Source organism: Anser cygnoides, chromosome 1, assembly GCF_040182565.1.
Source record: "Anser cygnoides isolate HZ-2024a breed goose chromosome 1, Taihu_goose_T2T_genome, whole genome shotgun sequence".
Taxonomy (NCBI): domain Eukaryota; kingdom Metazoa; phylum Chordata; class Aves; order Anseriformes; family Anatidae; genus Anser; species Anser cygnoides.
In genome coordinates, this window is record NC_089873.1 from 12,900 (window position 1) to 28,909 (window position 16,010).

A 16,010-nucleotide genomic window follows, 5' to 3' on the forward strand; every position below is an offset into this window, starting at 1 on the left:
CTCCATATGCAAGTCCCAAAGGTGTACAAGCAGCTCCCAAGCACCCCCGAGATGCAAGTCCCAAAGGTGTACAAGCAGCTCCCAAGCAGAGATGCTCCCAAAGGTGGACAAGCAGCCCCAAGAAATGCAAGTCCCAAAGTTGGACAAGCAGCTCCCAAGCACCCCCAAGATGCAGATCCCTACATTGTACAAGCAGCTCCCAACACCTGCCCCCAAACGCAAGCCCATACTGTGTACAAGCAGCTCCCAACCCCCACAGATACAGATCCCTACATTGTAGGAGCAGCTTCCAACCCCCCCAGATGCAGGCCCTGACCCCACCCCCAGACACAGTACCCAAAGGTGTACAAGCAGCTCCACAACCCCCCCCAAGACACAGGCCACAAAAGCCTAAATATATGCCAAGAAAGTATTAATGCAGGTGCCAAATGCTACAGACAGGCCCAAAAGCACAGGCACAGGCCCCAGATGCTCGAGGCCGAGACGTAACTTGGCTTTCTGAATTACTGGAAAGCGGCTTTCATTCTCAGCGAGGTGTGTGCAGGCTAGACAGGATGGGGCTTCAGGCACCTCTTCACCTGTGGAAACACACTGCCATCAGGCACTGCCATGCCAGACAAGCTTTTTCTGTTAAAACACCCTTCTCAGATGCCCTGCAGCATTCAAGTGACCTGCTTTGCTCCGATTCTAAAGACTGATGTTACAGCCCACCTTGCCTGTGGCACCTGATGAACAGAAGAGAAAGTAACCATACCGTTTGGAAACCGTCACTGCACGTGCCGCTCCTTGATGCTCTGTAACCTCTTCTCAAATCCTCAGCCACTTCTATGTAGAGCCTGCCATGACACGTGCAAAGCAAGATGGATACCCTTCGCAGTCACCTTGCGCAACTTGGCCATTCTGCGCCAACCCCACTCACGACCAGCCTGCCCTTCTCATGCTGCTCTTCAGAGTGCAGCTTGGCCCCTCTGAGTCTGTGCAAGGCACCTGCGAAAGAAAAAGAAAAGCATAGGCCACGGCAGCATCCAAAGCCGCAGCACAGCTAGGACAGGTACTCTCACCTGCTCCCTTACTCTGCCCCCTCACCTGCCCTCGAGGCAGATGCTTCCATCTACCCTCCTAAGCCAGCTACAACACCTCTGGAATATAAACAGGACTTTAACTGTATTTTGTGTAGTTAAGTAACTGCAGTGACAACCGCACCCCTAAAATAACTGCTAACGTCTGTTCATCGCTCACCTTGCCAAAAGCAGCTCTGGTCGTGACGTCCCAGGTTGTACACTGTGTTTCAGCTTTAACAAATGAAAACAGTCAGAAGATAATCATTCAGATGCCAGCATTAGCACCCATCCCTCAACAATACAAGGGACCCCATGGCTAATTTTATCATTTCAAAACAGCAGCCCCCTTGCCTCAGTACCTGGAAAGTAGATCAAGCCAGTCACTGGGTTGCCTACCGAGTCCTTCACAGTTCCAAAAGGAGCTCTTTCCTGTGACCAGTTCCTCCTAAGGTTTACACCTCTACTGGGGAGGGGAAAGAAATACAAATAAAAAAAATCAAAACCACACATGTGCAAGCTTTCAAGATTCAGTGACAGACCTCTCCTCTAGCACCACTCAAGCACTATGCAAACAGCTGCTCGCAAGCAGCTCACGTCTCCCCCTCCACATTTGCCAAACACCACAGAGATGACTCTGTGCCAGCTGCCCTTCAGTACATGCCCAGAGGCAGACCGGATGTATTTGCCAAAACAGTCCGGACAATGTATTAGTACACCGATGGACCGCCACGGTAGCTACCATCACTAACTGCCAGGCAGGACAGCTCCAGGCCAAACACGCACACACAGGCACGCTACAAACATTACGAACAAAACACAGAACGCAAGGCGCAAAAAAAAAAGAATGACTCCCAGAGGGAAGCCCTACAGCAACAGCAAGTCAGAACAGGTGCTCTGCAGCAGCAGACCCAAGGAGAGACTCAAATGTCACGACCTGCGACTGGAAGCAACTGCCAGAACTGGGATGATGGAGGCATAAAAAGCCTGCCTTCAAGGCAAGAGACCAGAATGATGGGGAGTGTAAACCCCAGAAGAAATCTCTTAGGAAATGAATTCCCAAGCAAGTGCTCCTGATGCGACCAAGATGACTTTTGCAAGAGTGAGGATGGAAACAGACGCGATCAGAAACCGAATATGATGCACAAGACCTGAAACACATCTGCACTTTAAGCTGCAACTGCAAGACAAGAAGTGCTCGGATCAGACCCATGATGACGAAACAAACATTTAGGACCTTTGGCACGGCTACCAAGTTGCCTGTCTAGACAGTCCAGTGCAAAAAGCAAGGAGGATATCAAGACCCAAGGAGTGCATGACAGAACATACGCTGCAGAAGCAGCGCTACAAGACAGATGGGAACTGTCCTGCCTGGCACAGACACTCACGCTACAAAATACCCCCTACTCCTTCTATTAGCCTGGAAACCCAGCCTCAAGCAGCCTGAAGGTGACCCAGCCTGAACCACCCTCACAGTGGCACCAAATATATTCAGCCAGCTGGCTCCATGCTGCTCTGGCTCCCAGCTCCCATCAGCCACACCACATATGCAAATACCAGGTGCCCCTCAACTTAGCTCTCAGATTGCTGGATGGTAAATTCCTTCCACCTCAAGAAATGCACAGGCACTGAGAGACATCTTAGTCCATTGCTGGGCTTATCATCGTCTGCAAAAACAGCGTACCGGCATTCACTAGCACACCGGCTATGATGCCCACCTCCTCCGCAATGCTGACTACCACTGAAGCAACATACGGTTGTGCTCACCTGTTCTTCTCTGAGTCCAAGCTCCAACAGTACCGCCAGTATCACCCACACCACCTGGGAAAACAAAGGGATAAAGTGATCGTTGTGTTCTCAAGTAACCACCCACCACACTGCTCCTCTATCCCACCCAGCCTCACCTCAGACCCTCAGCGGATTCTGAGGAAGGCCTGCCACAGCACCTGCTAAAACAGAGGGGAAGCACTTCAAAGGCTTGCCTTAATGGGACCTTGCTTAGGAACACTGACTGGGCTGACGACCCTCTTGTTTTTCCTCAGCACTCCACGATGCGGGGATTCACCCTCTCCAAGGCTGCAGGAAGCACCCACAAACGAAAAAAAAGAAAAGGCAGATCCTCAGGCACCTCACAGGCACAGCCTACCTGCTGCAATACCTCTCTTTCACTAGCTCTTTTTCTTCAGCTGCTCACATGCTCCAACTCGGCTGGGCCGGCACCACGCGGCAGCGGGGCGGGCCGCAGCAGGCCTGCGCCACGCAGGGAGCCACCTCCCCCACCCCCCAAACCAGAAACATTAGTCCAAAACCACAGAACCGGGACCCCAAACCACATGGAGCCAGGCTCCCAAACCGTACATGAACATGAACACACACAAGCCCAAGACCGAGGGCCATGATGGCTACCATCAAGAAATGTAGACAACGTCAAGCTCTTGAGAGAGATCAGCCTTTTGAAGTCCCAATGAAAGACAAGAAACACTTCATTACTAGTCCCATGCCAACAAGACAATACATTTAAGACCCATGATGTGGTGCTCAGCAAGCACAGCAGAAGCCAAGAACTATGGGAACAAGACCTGATAAATGGATACTATAGTACACAGAAACAAACATACACCATGGAACACATGCTAGAACTGCCCTGCCTGGCACACGCTAGGCTGCAAAGGATAAACCCACGGTCTCTTTACCCAGTTGTTACTGGATCCTGTTCCTCTGCTGCACTGATTTAAAAGCCGTCCCCACGCACATATCACACACACACACACACACACACACCAAGGTACAACCCCACCCAAGACACAGACAGGGCATTTCAGGTCAAACTTAGCTTTCGGGACTGCTGGAAAGCAGGCTTTATCCTCAAGGCACGCGCAGGCTAGATGAGATGGGGCTCCAGGCACCTCTTCACCTGTGGAAACACACTGCCATCAGACACCGCCACGCCAGACAAACTTTCCCTGTTAAAACACCCTTCTCAGATGCCCTGCGGCATTCAAGTGACCTGCTTTGCTCCAATTCTAAAGACTGACGTTACAGCCCACCTTGCCTGTGGCACCTGATAAACAGAAGAGAAAGCAACCGCAGCGCTTGGAAACCATCCCTGAACGTGCTGCTCCTTGTCACTCTCCGGCCTCATCTCAAGTCCTCAGCCACTTCTGTGGAGAGCCTGCCGTGGCACCTGCAAAGCAAGACGGAGACCTTTCATAGTCACCTCGCGCTACTGGGCCATTCCGCTCCAACCCAGCTCATAACCAACCCCCCTACTTACGCAGCTCTTTAGAATGCAGTTTGCTCCTTTGAGCCTGTGCGAGACACCTGTGAAAGAGGAAGAAAAGCATAGGCCAAGGCAGCATCCAAGGCCACAGCACAGCTAGGACAGTTACTCTCATCTACTGCCTTACCTCTACCCGCTTACCTACCCCGAGGCAGATGCTTCCATCTACCCTCCTAAGCCAGCTACAACACCTCTAAAACAGAAAAGAGGGGACACTTAGAGTGACAGTGAAAACCGGAAACCAACTTTACCTGCTACATCTGTTCATCGCTCACCTCGCCAGAGGCAGCTCTGGGTGCGACGTCCCAGGTTGTACGCTGTGTTTCAGCTTTAACAAATGAAAAGTCAGAAGATAATCATTCAGCTGCCAGCATTAGCACCCATCCCTCAACAACACAAGGGACCCCATTTCCAATGTTATCGTTTCAAAACAGCAGACAACTTGCCTCGGCACCTCAGAAGTAGACCAAGCCAGTCACCGAGCTGCCGAACGACAGCTTGACAGCTCCAGAAGGAGCTCTTTCCTGTGACCGGTTCCTCCTAAGGTTTATCTAGGACTGGAGAAAAAAAAAAAACACTCCACATCTGCGAGCTTTCAGGATTCAGTGACAGACCTCTCCTCTAGCACCACTCAAGCACTATGCAAACAGCTGCTCGCAAGCAGCTCAGGTCTCCCCCTCCACATTTGCCAAACACCACAGAGATGACTCTGTGCCAGCTGCCCTTCAGTACGTGCCCAGAGGCAGACCGGATGTATTTGCCAAAACAGTCTGGACAATGTATTAGTACACTGATGGACCGCCACGGTAGCTACCATCACTAACTGCCAGGCAGGACAGCTCCAGGCCAAACACACACACACACACACACACACGCAGGCACGCTACAAACATTACAAACAAAACACAGAACACAAGGCACAAAAAAAGGACTCCCAGAGGGAAGCCCTACAGCAACAGCAAGTCAGAACAGGTGCTCTGCAGCAGACCCAAGGAGAGATTCAAATGTCACGACATGCGACTGGAAGCAACTGCCAGAACTGGGATGATGGAGGCATAAAAAGCCTGCCTTTAAGACAAGAGACCAGAATGATGGGGAGTGCAAACCCCAGAAGAAATCTCTTAGGAAATGAATTCCCAAGCAAGAGCTCCTGATGCGACCCAGATGACTTCTGCAAGAGTGAGGATGGAAACAGATGCCATCTGAAACCGAATATGATGCACAAGACCTGAAACAGATCTGCACTTTAAGCTGCGACTGCCAGTCAAGAAGTGCTCAGATCAGCCCTACGATGATGAAACAAGCATTTAGGACCTTTGCTGTGGCTATCAAGTTGCACATCTAATCCGTCCAGTGGAAGAAGGCAATGAGGATATCAAGACCTGAGGAGCACGTAACTTATGATGATCACATCAAGCAACATTTGATACAAAAAAAATACATGCACAGAAGAAATGATCTCTTTAGGCTCCCACTGCAAGACAAGAAATGCTCAGCTTCCGATTGAGCATCAGCATTATTCCAGTGAGGTCAAGTGTTCAACACCCTCAGGACGGCTTCCCCAGGGGCTGCCAAGCACCAGGAGCAACAGCACAGCACAGACAACACAGAACACAGACACCAAGCTGGAACTGCCCTGCCTGGCACGTTCTCAAGCTGTACCTGACAGAATCCCACCCCCCCCCACACTCTGTCTGACCGTGAACAATCCTAAAAGGCCCCATCCACAGCAATGACTTAAAAGCACAGACCCTCACCCTATGTGTGCATTCAAAACCCAAAAGCAAACATAGCACTTGCCCCACAACTTAGCTTGGGAATGATGGGAGGCAGGTTCCATCCTCATCAAGGAACACAAAGGCTAGCCAGGACATTGGTTCCGGCACGAGGCTCCTCTTCACCTGCAGAAATAAAGTGCCATCAGGCACTGGCACACCAGCTAAACTTATTCCAGTGAAACACCCACCTCAAAAACAAAACAGTAGTCCACTGACCTGCTCTGCTACTGAAGTCAGATTGACAAACTCGAGACAACTGCCCGCCTTCCCCTGCCAACCACCCCCAAACACACTGTTTATTTGCCCCTGGACTTAATTCTCAGTGGTCACAATCCATCCTCAAGGTGGACCACAGAGGCCAACTAGGATGTTCCCAGTATCTTCTTCGTCCCCAGAAAAGAGGAGTCACCCAGAGGTGGGACCAATAGACTACCAAATCAAAAACAATGCCCTTTTTCCAACTTTTCTCCACTCACCTTCCCGATCCAGGCTTAGCGCTTCCATGTACTGTGCTGAGCCAAGGTCACGCAGCTTAGACCAAGGAGAAAGAACAAACAAAAATGACAATCCACAAAAGAGTCTATACCCACTCCTCTTCTTTCCTCCCCTACCCCAACAGCCAAGAAGCCCCAGACCGACATTTCCATACCCAGTACCAACGCTTCGCTCACCGAACATCCCAAGGAGATGCATCACGCTCCCAGCTCCTCTTGCGCTGCGAGCATCTCCAGCATTTCAGGAACTGGAACCGCTGACACCTGACGCGCCTCAGGAATGTGGCAGAAGATGTACTCTGCTGTCGCAAGGTGCTTCCAAAGCCTGCCCAACAGGCAAAGCAGACTAACACAATCCACTGACCAACTCAGGGCCCACATTGCTGTCTACTCACCCTCATGCCTCATTCAAGTGTTCGTGCCCATGCCCTGGGCTACAAGAAACAAAAAGAGGAGGTCATATCCGTGATGGACACGCAAACAGTACAGCTCCTTGCAGACGACTCAAACACAGAGATGAGAGCCAGAAAAAAAAAAAACACTCTCAGGTCCACAAATGCCAAAAGGCCATGAATGCACAGCAGCCCCAACAGGGGTAATCACAGACTTATCCTTTACAGATGAGAAAGGTGACCCTGCTCAGTCTCTCCGTAATACTGCACTTATGCGGTCAAGCCCCTTCTGATGCGTACTGAAGCTCCTTGTGAAGCCTCTGGAAAGTTATGCAAATGGCTTAATATACCTAGAGATTAAAAGATAACTCCAAAAAAAGGAACCGTAACCCACCATTTCCCAAAAACAAGTCCCAAAAGCAAGATAGCCGGCAACACCTCCTAAGCACACCTCTATTACGTGAATTCCAAGCACTTAAAATCTAGAAGGCTGCAAGGTCTAAAGACTCTACAGCCACCCAAACCGCAGGTAAAACCTCCGAAAATATAACAAACTGTCCCTAACCCTGAAAAAGACTACACCTTACACACCTACTGCTGCTCTTTTCAGATACATGCTTACACAGGGAGCTTCGATGCTACTTATCTCCTAAACCCTGCTCCATCAATTTGCCACTAAGGTTATAACTTTGATATTATTTGCCTTAATTCTGCAGAAATCATAAGGGACCCAGAACCACAAAGCAAACACAAAGTAACACTGCCATCCTATCCGTAAACATGCTATAACAATTACTCACCTGAAGAAGAGCTGCATGCAATACAGGCACCTATTACTAGATTGGTTTACTCTAACAGATCCTACTAGTTGTTACCTCACAAAGATGGGCATACCAGTCTCTACTTGGAAACGCATCAGTCCATAGACTCTTAACCACCTAAAGAAACCTGCAACTGACTGAAGGAAAAACAAAGCACTTACCCCAAAGTGCAGCCCAGGCAGAATGAACTCTCTAATGGGATGCCTGTGACTCAATTACCACTAGGCCCTGCCTGGAACCCAAAGCCAATCACCTGGGAAAGGGGAGGGGCAAAACACAAGAAAGTAGAAAGAGGAGAGGCAGCAGCTGTGGTTTATTTATTTATGTGGCTTAGCTCAACAGCATGCAGAGGGCAGACAAGAGAACTGGGGTGTTTCTAGAAGCAACAATCCCCATGCTTTTGCTTCAGCCTTGAACATTGAAAGATTTGAATACTGAAAGTTTTTCTCCTCTACCAACACCTGTCTCAGGAACCAAACAGCATTCAAGTGACCTGCTTTGCTCCTATTCTAAAGACTATCGCAGCCCACCTTGCCTGTGGCACCTGATAAACAGAATAGAAAGCAACCACAGCAATAAAAGCCACAGCACCCTCAGGACAGTTACTCTCATCCCCTCCTTTACCTCAGCTGCTTACCTACCCCACATGGCAGATGCTTCCACCCGTTCTCTGAAGCCGCCTAGAGCACCTCTAAAAGAGAAACTGGAATTTTACTCTATTTGATGTAGTAGAGTAAGTGCAGCGACAACCGCACCCCAAAAATAACAGCTACCTCTGTTCATCACTCACCAGAGTCACTCCAGAGGTAGCTCGGGTCGTGACGTCCTGTACTGCACATTGCATTTCAGCCTGAAAAAAGGAAAACACAGTCAGAAGATACACATTCAGCTGACAGCATTAGCACCCATCCCTCAACAACATAGGTGATCCCATATTTAATGTTTTCGTTTCAAAACAGCAGTCCACTTGCCTCTGTAGCTGGAAGTTAGATCCAAGCTCGAAAGGAACGGCCACCATCACCCATGCCACCTGGGAACACAGAAGGACAAAATGACCACTGTGCTTGCAAGCAACCACCTGCCACACTGCTCCTCTATTCCAAACAGTCTCACTTCAGACCCTCAGAGGGAAACACCCAAATGTCTTCCCTTCGCTTCAGATAAGGGATGACCAGGCTGATAAAACTCTCACCTTCCCTCACTGCTCTGTGACACGGGGAGTTCCCTAACCAAGACTGCACGAAGCACCTGCAGAGACAAGAGAAAAGCACACCCTGAGGCACCTCACAGCCACAGCATACCTGCTGCAATACCTCTCTCTTCCCAGCTCCTTTACTTCAGCTGCTCACCAGCTCAAACTGAGATTCTTCGCTCACAGCACCGCAGCAAACTCTGCCCGGGCCACACAACACACACTGCACAAGCTACATTGTTTAAGACACACAAGCTGGAACGTTCCTGCCCAACAACCAGTGGCATCGCACAGGAAGGATGCCGCACGCTCCTAGAAACCAAACCTACCAGTCCTGAACAGCTCCCCTGCCAGACAACTCCCCATCTCCTCCTGCCAACCACGCTCAGCACATACACTATTTGGCCTTCAAAAAAAAAAAAAAGTAAGAACATACACACACACACACAGAAAAAAAAAAATGAGCTCCACAAATGCCAAAAAGCCATGCACACACAGCAGCCCCGGCAGGGGTAATCACAGACCTACCCTTTACAGATGAAAAAGGTAACCCTGATACGACCCTGCTCAGTCTCTTGGTAATACTGCGCCTACGTGGTCAAGCCTCTTGAAGTCAGTACTCAAGCTCTTTTCAGTCCTCTGGAGAGTTACACAAGTGGTTTGATACATCTAGAGATTAAAATACAACCCAAAACCAGAAGTGTACCTCACCAACCCAAAAACAAGTGAGCCAGCAACCTCTGCTAAATATCCCTCTAGTAAGTGATTTCCAAGCACTTAAAATCTAGAAATCCATAGACTCCAACCTGCCCAAAGAACCCTGCAACTGACTGAAGGAAAAACAAAGCACTTACCCCAAAGAGCAGCCCAGGCAGAATGAGCTCCCTAATGGCATACCTGGGGCTCATATACCATTTGGCCCCGCCCAGCACCCAAGCCCAATCACCTGGGAAAGGGGAGGGGCAAAGCACAAGAAAGTAGAAAGAGAGCAGGAGGAGCAGCAGCTATGGTTTTTTTTGTTTGTTTGTTTTTTCTGGCCTAGCTCAACAGCATGCAGAGTGCAGACAAGAGAACTAGGGTGTTTCTAGAAGCAACAATCCCTGTGCTTTTGCCTCAGCTTTGAATATTGAAAGGACAATATGACCAAGCAAGTAACTGAACTTTTTTTCAACTGCAAGTAGCTCAAACCGTTGTTTTATACAGGAAGAAAAATCTAGGAGCATAACAGATTACACACCAGAAAAAAAGATCAATTCTATGTAATAACATCACTCGCAGCATAAATCACATACTTGAGTAGGCTATCTGAAAACCAGAAGGCAATGCTGATGGGTAAAAACACATGACAGGACACTGGATCCTGGCCCTCTGCTGCACCGACTTAAAACCCATCCCTACACTCACCACGGTGCAACCCCAACCCAAACACAGACACAGCATTTCAGGCTACACGGGATGGGGCTTCAGGCACCTCTTCACCTACCGAGGAAGACTGCCATCAGGAACTGCCACGCCAGACAACCTTTTTCCTCTACAACACCTTTCTCAGGAACCAAACAGCATTCAAGTTGTTAGCGTTCATGAAAACACATAATCCACAAAGTGATTATAGGAAGGTGCTTTATTAGGCACCGGAAGTTAGGGGCATGCCTGCCCAAATCTAACTTCGTCTGATTTGTTTTCTTAGTTCTCTTTTATCTCCTAAGATATTACATATGCATTAGGGTTCACAACTCATCTATGCATATTCATTTCCTAGCTCCGCCTAGCCTCGCTTCGTATGCTAATTATCTTATCAGTCCTTCTGCGCTTGCGTACTAATCTCTGGTGGTCGTCTGGGTGGTCGTCGGGATGAAGTAAGATGTCTTCATCAGAGTTGAACTTTTTAACCTTTCCTTCTCACGCATGCTCTCTGAGCCCTTGGTCTCAGTCCAAACTGCAAGGTTGGTTTGATCCAGTTCCCAGGGTCCAAGAAGCCCCAGTTATCTAGATGTCTGCAAATTGAGCATTCTTTTAATCCTCCTTACTCCTCATCATGAATTGGTGCATTCTCATGTTACCCTTGCACATATATTTTGTATCTTCCAAGTACAGCCTCGGAACAGTACATCGCAAATGTAACATATTAAACAATATTGTATTATTTCTTCTTCTATTACTAACATTTCCCCCCTTTGAAAGCATTTCACTCCTTTCGAGGAGGGCAAATGCTTTCACTAACTAACTAAAATGTTTTACACTCAGTGCTCACCAATAATATAATCAAGGAAAATTACTTCATTAGGAATCAAGAAAATTGCAAAGATTAGGATTGTCACAACATTTCATAAGTCCACCACTTCTGCTTTATGTTATGTTCGCTCTTCTGGTTGGTTTCACTTGATCTGAAACCGATCTTGTCTATTCGGTTTTCATTGCATTTCGCCTCCTGGGTTCCTCAGATTCTTTCTCTGAAATCCAAAGTTGTTAGATGCCGGTGGAGGATATTGAGGATGTGGTTCCATTTGCCGAGCAATGGTTTGCATCACTGTCCAGTTCCAGGTTGTCTTCCTTAGAACCAGACTTTTCAGCATTATAAATGTTAACCAAATTAGTATCCCTACAATCACCAATATAATTATTGTCTCCAGTAAGGACTTAACCCAATTACTAATATTCCATCAGCTAAAAATTTTATCCAACCAGCTTGTTGTCATATCTTTCTCTTCCTGTTCTGCTTCTTGTTCTACTCGAGCCAGTTGTTCTATGACATGTTCTACATCAATAGTCACATTTGAAATGTGGATGCAGCAATGATCAATATGATCTTTTAGAAATCCGCATACTCCATGTTCCTTTAATAACAGTGTATCTAATGCCAATAGATTTTTGTAGCACCATTTTAGTTGTAGATTGTAGTTGGATATTAAGGTCTCTAAAGCCTTCTTTTGGGGCTCTCTTGCGCCTACTCACTTGTCTTGTAAGTTTATAAATCATTTCCCTATTTCGATAAGTAACTACCTTTGCAAATAGAGATTCTAATGCCCAATTGAATTTTACTCCATCCGAGGGTTCATGCCATATATCTTCATCTGCCCCTTCTTCTAAACTTCTTTTTGCTCTACTAATTTGTAGGGTTTCCAACTTTCCCTTAAAAGGAGACTTTTTCCATATTGGACGCAGTGGGGGGAGGGAGTCCTAGAGTTATTTCTTTTAGTTCCCCATCTATCGGCAGGTGTGTAGTCCAAGTTCCATTACTGGCTGCCCATACAAATTGTCCTGGACTTTGTATGGTACTATAGCTACAATCCACTGCGACTTGACTAGCCTGGCTATTTCTTTCCGAATTGTACTTAATTCCTCGGCAAACACATCCTGCCCTAAGAGCTATCAATACCAGAAGTAAGTGCTCGATATCTTCATTATTACTGTCGCAAGTATATTTCTTCTCACAAGTCCACCAAGCTACCTTTGTTGACTCTTGTCTACCACTACTATCAACCCAGCTTACTGTATAAAACTGATCAGTTCCATTCTGCTTTCCCTGCCATTTAATACACCATGATGTATTCCCTCCATACTGGAATTTCTGCAATAAACTTACTGTCCAAGAACTATCCCACCCTTTCATTCCTTTTGGCTCATTTTTCTCTTGACATTCCCAAACAATCTTTTCTCTAACTCCTTCTACTACACGTAGTTCGTCGTAATAACACTGTCCCACATTCTTAAATCTGCCTATCGTTATGAATTGGTAGTTCTTCTTCTTTTCACATTCAGACCTTGATGTTGGGGGGCTCAGTTTCCTATAGTATTGTGTAACATTTATCCTCTCTAAAACTTTCACTTCTTTACATTGAATTGTTTCATTTCCTTTTACTTGGGGCAGTGGGGAGGTTATTATACCCCACTCAAGCGGGTCCCCCGTTGCTTTTGGAATGGGCATACAAGCAGTAATTCTATCAGTTCCTTTAATTATGGCAACATCTTTAACCAATCCTACCAGTAAATTCTCTGATGGTTGCCTGTGTGGGATCTGTACCACTTGTGTCCATGGTACCTGGCCCTCTCTTTTTCTTCTAGATCCTTTTCGGTGGGCTACCAATATTCCTTTATCCAATTTTGGATATACCAATATTTCTCTTATCCCGTAATCTGTGCTATTTTCATGTGTTACCATGCACCGGTAGTTTCCTTTGTTGACTTTAGTAACACTAAACAGGGTTCAGGTGGTAGCTCCTCTCAGTTGTTGGCCCAATTCTATGGTTTTACTTACGTACGCCTTCCCCTTCCATCCAGCCTTCAATCCTGTATTGTCCCTGGTTGTGTCTACGTATATTTCCTGGCTCTGACCGGAGTCACTTATTTTTTCCCAGACCACCTTTAGAGAGCTAATTGTTATTGGTTTATCGTTATGCATTCCACATTCCAAAGTAACATTTTCTCCTCTGAATATTTCCTCTTTCTTATATTTTTCTGGTATTTCTAGGAACTCAATTACAAGGTATTTACACAAAACAATTACTGTTATCGTTACTGTTGTTAAGAACCCCAACATTGTATGGTTATACGCGCCTCATCTGTAGTTTTGTATCTCCGATTGCTCGCACTGACCAAAATTCGGGAACCTTTTTCACCCGAGTATAATGAATCCAAGCATCCACCCCTTCTACCTTTACAGCTGTAAAAGTAGTCAATAATACTTGATAAGGTCCGGCCCACCATTCTCTCAGGGGTTCTTCATTCCAGTTTTTAATGTACACTCAGTCACCTGGCTGAATATCGTGGACAGGATTTTCCAGTGACAACGGTCGGTTCCACACCAGAACACTTTGAAGTTGAGCTAAAGTTTTACCAAGAGACAATATATAATTATAAACGTCCTGGCTCCCTGTTATATGCATATTAGGATTTGGTTCTGGGGATTCATAAGGCTTTCCATACATTATCTCGTATGGGCTTACTGACATTCCACTCCTTGCCTTTATCCTTATTCTCAGTAAAGCTATAGGCAAAGCTTGTGGCCATTGTATTTTGGCTTCCTGGCAGATTTTACTGATCTGTCCCTTTAGAGTTTGGTTCATCCTTTCTACCTGTCCACTAGATTGGAGTCTCCATGCAGTATGTAAATTCCAAGAAATTCCTAATAGCCGGCTTACGTCTTTAACCACAGATGCAACAAAGCGGGGTCCCCTATCCGAGGATATTCCTAACGGAAACCCCAAACCTCGGAATGGTTTTCCATTATATAACCATTTTACTGTCTCTGTAGCTTGATTGGTGCGACAGGGAAGGGTTTCTGGCCATCCGGAAAAGGTGTCAACCCCTACTAACAAATACCTATATCTCCCAGTCCTAGGTAACTCTACAAAATCAACTTGCCAGTAATCTCCTGGTTCTATTCCTACTCTAACTCTTCCCACCTCAGCATGTTTTCTTGCTACTGGATTATTTTTCAGACAAATCTCACACTGACATTACTGATTTTGCCATTGTTAACATATGTGTAGAGACAATGCTACGTTTAAAAATGTTACCATTGCCTCTGCACCCCAGTGACACTCATTATGTCTTGTCTGAAGTATTTCTCGCATCACCAAGGGAGGTATTACTACCTGGCCCATAGCGGTTACATACCGTCCATCAGAGTTCTTTCGGGCCTTTAGGAGATTTGCTAATTTCTCATCCTCTGGCGAATATCTTGGTTCCTCGGGAAGATTAAAACAAGTGGTGCCTACCTTGAGTACTACCAAAGCCATTACATTCCACACCTCCCGAGCAATTTGTCGAGCTGCTCGATCTGCCAGCCGATTCCCTTCTGATATTTTCAAGGTTCCTCCTTGATGAGCTTTACAGTGCATAATAGCCACTTGTTTTGGATTTTGTACCGCATTTATCAAATTTAACACCTCCTCTTGATAGCTTATATTGGCTCCTTGCGAGGACAACAGCCCTCTTTCTTTCCATAATGCTCCATGAACATGGACTACTCCAAAAGCATACTTTGAATCTGTCCAAATATTTACCATCTTTCCTTTACTCAGTTCCAGTGCTCGAGGTAGGGCTATCAGTTCCACTCGCTGTGCTGATGTTTCAGGTGGTAAAGGTTTTGCTTCGATTACTGTCTTCAGGGTTGTTACTACATACCCTGCATATCACGTTCCATTCTCCACAAAACTACTACCATCAGTAAAAAGTTCCCAGTCATACCTTTCAAAGGGTACATCCTTCAAATCCTCGCGGCTGGCATGGGTATGTTCACTTATTTCCACACAATTGTGTTCCAACAGTCCTTCTTCTGGAACAGTTCCTAGAAATACTGCTGAATTTAACAGGTTAGTTGTTTTCAAGGTTACGTCATCTTGTTCAGTTAGTATTGCCTGATATTTCATCATTCGTCTGGGTGATAACCAGTGGCCCTCCCTTTTGTTCTAAAACAGTTGTTACCATATGTGGTACAAAAACTTCAATATGTTTTCCCATTCGAAGACAAATAATTTTCCACTATCTTTATCAAGAGGTATGCAAGAGAAGGCATCCTTTAAATCTATCACAGTAAACCATTTATGTATCTCTCTCACAGATGTTAATAATGTGTAAGGATTAGCCACTACTGGGTGAATGTCCTTTGTTATTTCATTTATTGCTCTAAGATCTTGTACCAATCTATATTCGCCATTCCGCTTCTTTACTGGAAAAATTGGAGTATTGTATTCCCATTTACATTCTTCCAAAATCTGATATTTGAGAAATTTGTCAATAATTTTCACTGTCCCCTGCCTAGCTTCTATCTTAAGTGGATACTGTTTGATTCAAACAGGTTTGGCTCTTTCCTTTAATTCCACCTTTACCAGTTGTGCCAGTTTCGACTTCCCTGGTACATCTGTTTCCCGTACTGTTGGTATAACTGCATTTTCTACTTCTCTTGGAATATTAACAAAGGGTTTATCTTTGATCATTAGGATTTGTCCTACTTTGGACTCAGGTACCTTCATTATTAATTCTCCATCCTCAGA

General features: G+C 46.3%; 1 protein-coding gene across 4 annotated transcripts in view; it reads right to left on the bottom strand.

Moving 5' to 3' along the window:
- Positions 1 to 309: 309 nt before the first annotated feature.
- LOC136790012 (delta-1-pyrroline-5-carboxylate synthase-like) overlaps positions 310 to 16,010 on the bottom strand; it is a 44,521-nt gene continuing 28,820 nt past the window's right edge. For 2 of the 4 annotated variants that reach the window (XR_010829197.1, XM_066991677.1), the window contains 19 exons: positions 9,016 to 9,071; positions 8,795 to 8,853; positions 8,614 to 8,673; positions 8,465 to 8,514; positions 7,985 to 8,076; positions 6,788 to 7,322; positions 6,593 to 6,647; positions 6,139 to 6,239; positions 4,785 to 4,895; positions 4,614 to 4,666; positions 4,484 to 4,531; positions 4,333 to 4,379; positions 4,106 to 4,242; positions 3,041 to 3,972; positions 2,826 to 2,879; positions 1,421 to 2,725; positions 1,240 to 1,292; positions 755 to 987; positions 310 to 578 (listed from right to left, as the gene is read on the bottom strand). The gene's annotated coding sequence lies outside the window, so the exon portion shown is untranslated. Of the gene's footprint in view, positions 579 to 754; positions 988 to 1,239; positions 1,293 to 1,420; positions 2,726 to 2,825; positions 2,880 to 3,040; positions 3,973 to 4,105; positions 4,243 to 4,332; positions 4,380 to 4,483; positions 4,532 to 4,613; positions 4,667 to 4,784; positions 4,896 to 6,138; positions 6,240 to 6,592; positions 6,648 to 6,787; positions 7,323 to 7,984; positions 8,077 to 8,464; positions 8,515 to 8,613; positions 8,674 to 8,794; positions 8,854 to 9,015; positions 9,072 to 9,172; positions 9,432 to 11,988; positions 13,838 to 16,010 lie in introns of those variants that run through there. The other 2 variants (XR_010829203.1, XR_010829165.1) reach the window with 2 other exon arrangements.